The sequence below is a fragment of the Octopus bimaculoides genome, chromosome Z (genome assembly GCF_046866305.1).
Source record: "Octopus bimaculoides isolate indiv1 chromosome Z, ASM4686630v1, whole genome shotgun sequence".
NCBI lineage: Eukaryota > Metazoa > Mollusca > Cephalopoda > Octopoda > Octopodidae > Octopus > Octopus bimaculoides.
Window position 1 is genome coordinate 15739325 of NC_142944.1, and position 9216 is coordinate 15748540.

The 9216-nt window shown below is 37.0% G+C and overlaps 1 pseudogene; it reads right to left on the bottom strand.

The window, feature by feature from the left end:
• Window positions 1-8456: 8456 nt before the first annotated feature.
• LOC149132144 (5S ribosomal RNA) lies at window positions 8457-8575 on the bottom strand (annotated as a pseudogene).
• Between the last annotated feature and the right edge of the window lie 641 nt (window positions 8576-9216).

Sequence of the window (9216 nt, forward strand, 5' to 3'; positions counted from 1 at the left end):
GTACACCTCGCTTGGATATTTACCACTTCACAGATTCCGCCCACTATGAAACATATGTAGACCAGATCTTACCAACTCCATTCTATAACCCTTGTATTTCTATGTGTGCGTGTGTGTGTGTATGTATGTGTGTATATACATACATACATACATACATACATACACACATACATACATACATACATACATACATTCATGAATATAACCTTAAGCATAAACAAATAAAACAAATCCACCGAGACGCATCACCAGATCTGTTTTCTGGGATCATTGGATATTTCGGGTCTCCCTACATGAAATCACCCTCAACAAGTGGACACCGCCGGACTTGACCATGTGCCATCTAGTCTCCAGTTAGCTGTAACACTTGTGTCACTGCCCATTCTAGGATTATAGCGGGCAAAGCAATGAATGAAAGCGTGCAAATATTTGTTAAAAACTAAAACCCTTTGAATTGTAAAAGAAAAAAAGTCGAATATACTCTTTTACTCTTTTACTTGTTTCAGTCATTTGACTGTGGCCAAGCTGGAGCTCCGCCTTTAGTCGAGAAAATCGACCCCAGGACGTATTCTTTGGAAGCCTAATACTTATTCTATCGGTCTCTTTTTGCCGAACCGCTAAGTTACGTGGACGTAAACACACCAGCATCGGTTGTCAAGCGATGTTGGGGAGACAAACACAGACACACAAACACGCAGACTTATATATATATATATATATATATATATATATATATATAAATATATATATATATATATATATATATATATATATATATATATATATATATATATATATATATATATATATATATATATATATATATATATATATATATATATATATGTATATATATATATATATATATACGACGGACTTCTTTCAGTTTCCGTCTAGCAAATCCACTCGCAAAGCTTTGGTCGGTCTGAGGCTATAGAGGCAAAGGTAAACGCTCCCTTCAGTCAGGAATTATCATGAGATTGCATATAGAAAGTACCTATCGTAGACACAAGTCCGAGCAAGGTTGTTTGTGGACAACTAGAGTTGCCCATGAATACCAGTCTTCTTTCTACAGACCACTGATGTTATGCAAGGGAAATGCAAAAGCTGATACAGCTTGGTACCAGTTGCAACTCATTGCTACAGCTGACTGAACTGGAGCAAACTGAAATAAAGTGTCTTGCTCAAGAACACAACACAGCCTGGTCCGGGAACAGATATCACAACCTCACGATGTTAAGCCCGACGTTCTAACAACTGAGTTATGCCACTTCACACGTGGTAGAGATAGAGATAGAGAGAGAAATACCACCTAGATGTTTCTGAAATATCTTGTATGCTTTTTCTCTTTTTTATTATTCTTTTTCTTTATACAGTTCGAATATAGATTTTACTTGTGTACTGGTTCTTTGTGTAGTGACATTTAATGTCTTCACAACGAATCATACACAAGCCTTGTATGTTCATCTCTGGTGCATATCAGGAATTAATTTCTGTCTGCATTTCATGTTGCTTTATCGGGACACTTTAGAATCAATATTCTTTATATTTCATACTTAATGTTATTTCATCTTGATTTATAACCTATCATTGTTGCTTTTATTGTTGCTGTTGCTTTTTGCTTGTATCTGTTCTTTCGCCAGAAGCTACAGCCTTAATTCCTTTGATAAATCATTTTAGCTGTGACTCCCCTGTCGTCTTATCGTGATCATATTTTTATCTGTGTGTTTTACCTGTCTATTATATGTTCTTTGTTCATTTTATGCGAGGACGGGGGTGATTCCTTTTTTTTATACCATGAACTAACTGTTACTTTCTCAGATGCAGCACATAATTTTGTCAGTGAAGAGGCCGCGGTCTCAAAGCGACGAAAATATTTTGACAAATCAAATTTAAATGTTGAAGTGAATCTGACGGCTTTTGTGTGTTATTTTAAGTGGCATATAAACACCTTCCACGCTGCAATTGATTTCTTTCCAGCACACGATCTCAGATCAGGTCACTTGCTATACAAGTACATAAATATTACATTTTCAGTAAAATCAAGAGTTTATGATGATGCACCCTACATCCTCATATTTTTGTTCACATAGTTCTATTTTATTTTATTTTTTTAAATTGACGAGCTGGCAAAATCGTTTGAGCGTCAGATGAAGTACTAAGCAGTACCTTATTCAGCTCTTTAGATTTTGAGTCCAAATTCCGCCACTGTTAACTTGGGTGTCGATAAAATGCTACACAAGTACTGGGAATAATGGTTATATCCCTGGTTAACACTGACTGAAAAACACATTTGGAGGGGAGACAAACACAAAATACAAAAGACGCGTGGACACACACGCACACACACACACAAACGCACACACACACACACACACACACACACACACACACACACACACACACACACGCACACACACACACACACACATCTTCGAAACGCTTAGTTTAGAATAGGGGCCTGTTTGTTTTCTGTGCTCTGTTTATGTTCTGTTTCTCATTTTGTCCACGTTTTTTTTGTGACGTCCGTACCCAGATATGCATCTATATATACATGTAGATGTAAGTTTGTACATACATGTATGTATAGATGTATATACTAACATATTATTTGTATTATATATATATATATATATATATATATATATATATATATATATATATATATATATATATAAACATATATAAATATATATATGTATATATATATGTATATATATTGGAAGGTTTGGAGGTAACACCCAGTAGGCCTGAACTCGGAACCATGTGGTTGAGAAGCAATCTTCTTATCACACAGTCATGCCTGCGCCTATGTATGTATGTATATATATATATATATATATATATATATATATATATATATATATATATATATATATGTGTGTGTGTGTGTGTGTGTGTGTGTGTGTGTGTGTGTGTGTGTTTGTATGTATGTATATACACATACATGGATGTATATATATAAATATACATACATACTACCCATCTGATAAGGGTACACCAGGCACATGCATCACAAACACGCGTGCGACATGGTAATTTCATATCAAGATTAACAGTGCATGACCTTGCAGGTGGGGCCCAGTTACAATTTTCTTCAGGTCGAGTGGCCCATCCTGTTCAAAAGGTCCCTTAATAAGGGTTGTTTAAGGATGTTGAGCAAAACAGCTATGTTTCCAAAGATAAATTATCCAAACCCCAAAGAATTCCTCTCAACACGTAACTATGATGCTCCCCCACTACTTCTGCTCCTGATCAGAGATGCACATATCGTCAGCCACCAAGAGACATACTCAACTGGTTAAAGTCAAGCAACTGACAAGCAAATCTGTGGTATTAAGCAGAATATTTGCTGTAGCCCATCTTTTATAGCAAGACAAAACAATGTACATGATAACACTTCCAATCCATTAAGATCAGAAGCCATGAAAGCCACTGCCTTTTATTACATCAGGGAATTTAATCTATTTATTTATTTATCATCACCATCGTCATCATCATCATCATCATCATCATCATTATCATTATTAATCAACTCACAGCTTATTTTGCTAGGTATGATGGAAAGTGCCGGCTGTCCACAGCCAGCAGACTAAGATGACGCTTGTTTACTGGTCATTCTTCAAGAATCCTGCGAAGAATTCTTGCAGTTCCAATCAATGGTAACTTTTGTAAGTGTTCTACTTTTGCATTTGTGCCAATCTTTTTACACCATGGTGGTACTTGAGTGCTGATACTAACAAGTGCACCAATTACTATTGATACCACTTCTACTCTCCTCATTGACCACAACCTTCGTATTTCGCACTTTAAATTGACAATTAATATTATTATTGTTGTTGTTGTTGCTGTTGTTGATCGTCAAGACAGGACATTAAGACGTGTAGTGAACACTGAGTAATTGACTTTTTTACATTGTTATAAATCTATTTTTCTTTCCCCCTTTTCGTTTTTGCTGTATATTGTGTCGTGTTTTGAGCCAACCATAAGAATGTGTACAAAAGTTATTATTTGTCAAAAGGGACGAAATTTCGATAAGAAATGAATTCTTTTCGAAATATTTATCTAAATATTAATATGGCGGAGTCGTCCTCACCAAACGAAGAAGTCAAGAGTGTCGCTCGAAGAGTTTGACAGAGGTGGTACGTCTGTTAAACGGTAACGCAGGTGTTCCAAAGCGAGTTCAGCGTGGACGGAAACGATACGTCCAGCAAAAAGGCAAAATCACGCTAGATCTCGATTATCAGTTCGAAAATGTGGCCCATCTATCCTTTCCAAATACCAGAGAGCTACGAGCACGCCGTGTGTATAATAAAAGTTACCACGATGATCACTGGCTTGTGGCGGTCAAGCGTTTGTTCCTTAATTCCTCGATGTCGGTTCTTCCTATCACTACAAGCAATGTAGTGAAAATTAAAATTGAAGACATACCACCAGATATAAACATCTGCTGGTTGGTGGCAGCTCTTATCACAAAGAACAAAACAAATATTATGCAGGTGCAAAAACTACAAAAAACAAAGCTGGTTGGAGCAAGGCCTGGAGTTATGGGTGCGGATGGATCATGGACGTTCAAAAGCAATCCCGGCCATTATATATTTGCCAGATAGCACTGACCTTCAAGTGACCGCTGAGGGCGAAAACCGAGATATCATTTGTGTAGGGACACAACTCATCTCAAAACCATTTTCCTGCAACAAAAGTGAGAAAGTAGATCAACATTTAGTGATAGAAAGAAATAGAATAGAAAGAATCTAAATTAAAAGCTTAGAAATGGCGCTTAGTAAAAAAACATTACAACCGAAGTGCTGGCCGCGATATTAGCCCTGGAACTATTCATCAATGTCAAATACGAAATTTACATTGGCAGAGCTCAGATGCGTGCTATAAGACAAGAGGGAAAGAATGCCGTTCGCTAGGCCCTAGTGGCAGAGACACAACGTGGAAACAAAGCCACAATTCGGTCTTTGGTAGATTAAAATGGGCACACGGTATTGGAGCCTAATCTCATATATGTAGCATTGCAGCAATACTTCGCCAACTGTTTGGGATGATTGACAGTGCAGAAAGCAGGATAAACTTCAGTGCCTACCTCGATTGCATGCTATGACTCTCGACAAGAGACCGACAGTATGAGTAGCAGACTTTTAAAAAATAAGTACTGAGGCCGATTCGTTCGACTAAAAATCTCTCAAGACGGTGCCTCAGCAAGGGCGCAGTTAAATAACTGAAACAAGCAAAAGATAAAAGAATAAAAGACAAAAAATGCAAACGTCGGTAACGTTGCTTATGTGGATTTTAGTAAATGCAAAACTTTACGAAAGCTTTACAATGTTTATATATGATAAAACGATTGTAGCTCTAATTTTTTGATTTGGCTGTTTTTCTGGGTTCATAGAACCCGAAACACATAACAGAGTGCACCAACGCCAATTGCCAAGCGGTGGTGGGAGACAAATACGGACACACAGGGATACACACTCCACAAACACACACACGCATATTTATATATATGACAGGCTTCTTTCAGTTTCCGTCTACCAAATCCATTCACATGGCTTTGGTTGGCCCGATGCTGTAATAGAAGACACTTTTCCAAGGTGCCATACAATGGGACCGATCCCGGAACCATGTGATGGGTAAAACTAATTCTTGCCGTTGCAAGATACGTTCGTGAAATTAACCATTGCACTTGACTACAGCTCTCAGCAAATCATAGAGGAATTCAGATGTTTGTGTATCCACTGCATTAATTCGATATTACGGCGTAGTGATATCGGAATTGCAATCACTAAGGGTCTCTTTATGTCAATTATTTATTTGTTGAGCATATAAGTTATTGCGACATTGCATCAAGTTTTCTTATACAATATGTTAAATGAAATTGATTTCAGTTTTTCGTGTTGCCAAACGTTTAAACGTCTTGCTTCATAAGGCAACTCGTGTTAATGTTCTATCATATGCAGCTGTAAATACTTCTTGCATCCATCCATCCATCCATCTATAACTCTCTCTCTCTCTCTCGCTCTCAAGTCTATCTATCTATCTGTCTATCTATCTATCTATCTATCTATCTATCTATCTATCTATCTATCTATCTATCTATCTATCTATCTATCTACCGAGCTATCTGTCTTTCTATGCAAATGCACATGTATTTAATTGCGATATGGCATTAATTTAAACTTTAATTTGATTAAAAAGAAAATTCTGGGGTCGATTTATCGGTTTAAAACATTTCAAGGCGGTGCCCCAGCATGGCCTCAGTCACATGACTGAAACAATTAGAAGATAAAAAATATATATGTCCATAAGTGTATACAGAGCAATGTGCAGTTGCTTCAGTAGAAACATATGTCGGTCATTGTTATATATCCTGTATAAGAACAATTTAATAAAAATGTTTTGGATGTAAATAAATCTCCACTCTCCTCTTGATTTCCAATTACACACACACACACACACACACGGGCATATATATATATATATATATATATAAAATGCTAAATAATATATATACATGCATATATTGGTACTGGACGTCACCAACAGTTCAAATGACATGAAATACATAAACAATGCGAAGAACAGGATAAGTTAACACAGTGAAAGGACACTTCATCAGTTGTCAGCTGTCTATCTACTCCTTATTTCAAGCATTTAACGACAAATTAGTTGTTTTCTTTTTTTAAGAGAAAATAAAATCAAAAGTGTTGAACACCAAATGATTTATTCAATCAATGGTATATTTACGGTTTCGTTTCAGTAGTTTTAACCTACTTGTGGGCTGAACTATTATTCTTTGCTCAAAGTATTTCCTGTCATTACTAGAAAGAAAGTTTTTAGAATGGATTTTTACTTTCTCTTCAGAGCTAAAGGTTTGTTCGTTCAATGAATGTTGAAGTGACCAAAACAGGTAACAACTTTCGTGTCTGCAGAGTAATGTGCAGTCTGACATTGTCGTGATGAAAAGCAAAACCTTTCCGGTTAACAAGTTCAGGAGATTTTATTGGGGGATCGCCACATCTATTTTGTCCTACTGGCCAAAGTACATTTTCGAATTGATGGTCCTGTGCGTCGAAAGAAGCTCGTAAATGGCAACATCCATCCAATCCCACCACGTCGTAAGCTTTGGAAAGTTGTTTGTGGTAGTTCGCCATACTTTCCCTGTGATCGTTTGCACTTCACGTTGTTATAGACGAATCATTTTCCAGCTCCTGCCATTATCCTCTTCAAAAATGCAGTTTTCTTCATATTTCTGCAACGAATCGCAGATGGAGATCCGTTGCGCGAGGTTAACTTGATTTCATTGATATGGGGCCCAAACATCGAGCCACTCGATTTGCATATTTGAAGAGTATTTGTAATCATTCTGATCGAATAAAGGGTGATTGGGGAGGACTAACTCCTTTATTTTCTCGCCTTTTATATCAGCTAGCTGGTCAAAAAGGTTCATTTCGGGATGAAAAATTTCCCGATCAAAATCTTATAAACCGCTTTTGGCACATACGTTCCATAAAAAAACTTCCTCTGTGTACACAACGCATATCTGCCTGTAGGTTTTAGCCCCTTTCTTGCCTTTCTTAAAATGTTTTAAAAATATGAGGTATCGATAATATTCACTTTAGTTCTCTATTTGAGGATGATCTCAGGCACACAAAATACAATCTATCTCGTCGCAAATTCGCGTCGAACCACGTTGAAATATCAAGTATCTAACGAGTGTGTATGTGCGAGGAGCAGACTGAAGTTAGCTATTTATCAGTGCTTGAAGTTTAATGTCGACACAAATACCGAACTAACATTTTGGCTAATACAATATAGATATATATGTGTGTTTAAGGCGGCGAGCTGGCAGTGGTGTTACCACACCGGGCGAAATGCTTAGCGATATTTCGTCTGTCTTTATGTTCTGAGTTCAAATTCCGCCGAGGTCGACTTTGCCTTTCATCCTTTCAGGGTCGATAAATTAAGTACCAGTTACGTACTGGAGTCGATCTAATCAACTCTCCCACTCCCTAAATATTTTGGGCCTCGTGCCTAGAGTAGAAGACAGTGCGTGTGTGTGTCTATGTATGTATATATATATTCTTTTACTTGTTTCAGTCATTTTGACTGCAGCCTTGCTGGAGCACCGCCTTTACAGTCGAGCAAATCGACCCCAGGACTTATTCTTTGTAAACCTACTGCTTATTCTATCGGACCCTTTTGCCGAACCGCTATATTACGGGGACGTAAACACACCAGCATCGGTTGTCATGCGATGTTGGGGGGACAAACACAGACACACAAACACACACACACGTATATATATATATATATATATATATATATATATATATATATATATATATACGACGGGCTTCTTTCAGTCTCCGTCTACCAAATCCACTCAGAAGGCTTTGGTCGGACCGAGGCGAGAGTAGAAGACATTTGCGCCTATGAAATGTGTGTGACGCTTACAGCACCTAGGTTTCCCAAGCAGTCACCCATCTAAGTACTCACTAGGCTCGATGTTGCTTATTTTCGGCGATCGCTCGAGAACCGGTGCTCTCAACGTGATATGGCCGTAAGCATATATATATATATATATATATATATATATATATATATATATATATATATATATATATATATATGATATAATATAATAATATGATACCTCTGTCTTTGGGATAACCAAGATCAATATCTTGTAAGATAAGAGCCCAGCGTAAAGCTGGCCCCAGTGTACTCTCCTTCTCCAAATGATAGAGATTACTACTGCAACGTCTGCAACAAGATCTGTAAATCCCCGATTGTTCTGAATTTCTACATGAGACTATAAGGCAATAATACATAGAACTAAGACCATTATGCAGCTGTGTTCTGCTGAAGCTTCATTCGTTGAAACGACGGGAGAGCCCAATAGAGAAAATTAGAAAATTGGATGTTTGAGACAATGAACCGATAATTACTTCCTTTTTTTTTTTTTTTTTTGGAAAAATATAATTTACTGATCGAAGACTGAGTTAATCATTACAATATGCACTGCTGTTTATTTGACACTTGTCATTGTAGGTCTCATTTTCTTTTTATTTTCTATTATGGGCTCTCAAGTGATTGTTGAGACGCAGCACGTATGTTTAAAATATTTGGTCGCATTTTTTATAAAAGATCTTAAGAGAGTTTTCAGTGATGAAGTTAACTCTTCTCTTTATAGTCAGCTATCCTTAA